Source organism: Nothoprocta perdicaria, unplaced genomic scaffold (assembly GCF_003342845.1).
Source record: "Nothoprocta perdicaria isolate Ctin4 unplaced genomic scaffold, notPer1 scaffold_286, whole genome shotgun sequence".
NCBI lineage: Eukaryota > Metazoa > Chordata > Aves > Tinamiformes > Tinamidae > Nothoprocta > Nothoprocta perdicaria.
Window position 1 is genome coordinate 818,976 of NW_020455517.1, and position 603 is coordinate 819,578.

The following is a 603-nucleotide window of genomic DNA, read 5'->3' on the forward strand; positions in this document are numbered from 1 at the left end:
GGAAAGGGCCCCGGAAAGGGCCCCGGAAAGGGCCCCGGAAAGGGCCCCGGAAAAGGGCCCGGGAAAGGGGCCGGGAAAGGGGCCGGGAAAGGGGCCGGGAAAGGCTGGGAAAAGGCCCGGGAAAGGGTCTGGGAAAGGGCTGGGAAAGGGGCCGGGAAAGGGGCCGGGAAAGGGCCCGGGAAAGGGCCCGGGAAAGGGCCGGGAAAGGGCCGGGAAAGGGCCGGGAAAGGGCCCGGGAAAGGGCCTGGGAAAGGGCCTGGGAAAGGGCTGGGAAAGGGCCCGGGAAAGGGCTGGGAAAGGGCCCGGGAAAGGGCTGGGAAAGGGCCCGGGAAAGGGGCCGGGAAAGGGCCCGGGAAAGGGCTGGGAAAGGTGCCCGGGAAAGGGCTGGGAAAGGGCCTGGGAAAGGGCCCGGGAAAGGGCCCGGGAAAGGGCCCGGGAAAGGGCCCGGGAAAGGGGCTGGGAAAGGGGCTGGGAAAGGGGCTGGGAAAGGGCCCGGGAAAGGGGCCGGGAAAGGGGCCGGGAAAGGGCCGGGAAAGGGGCCCGGGAAAGGGCTGGGAAAGGGGCCCGGGAAAGGGCTGGGAAAGGGGCCCGGGAAAGGGCTGG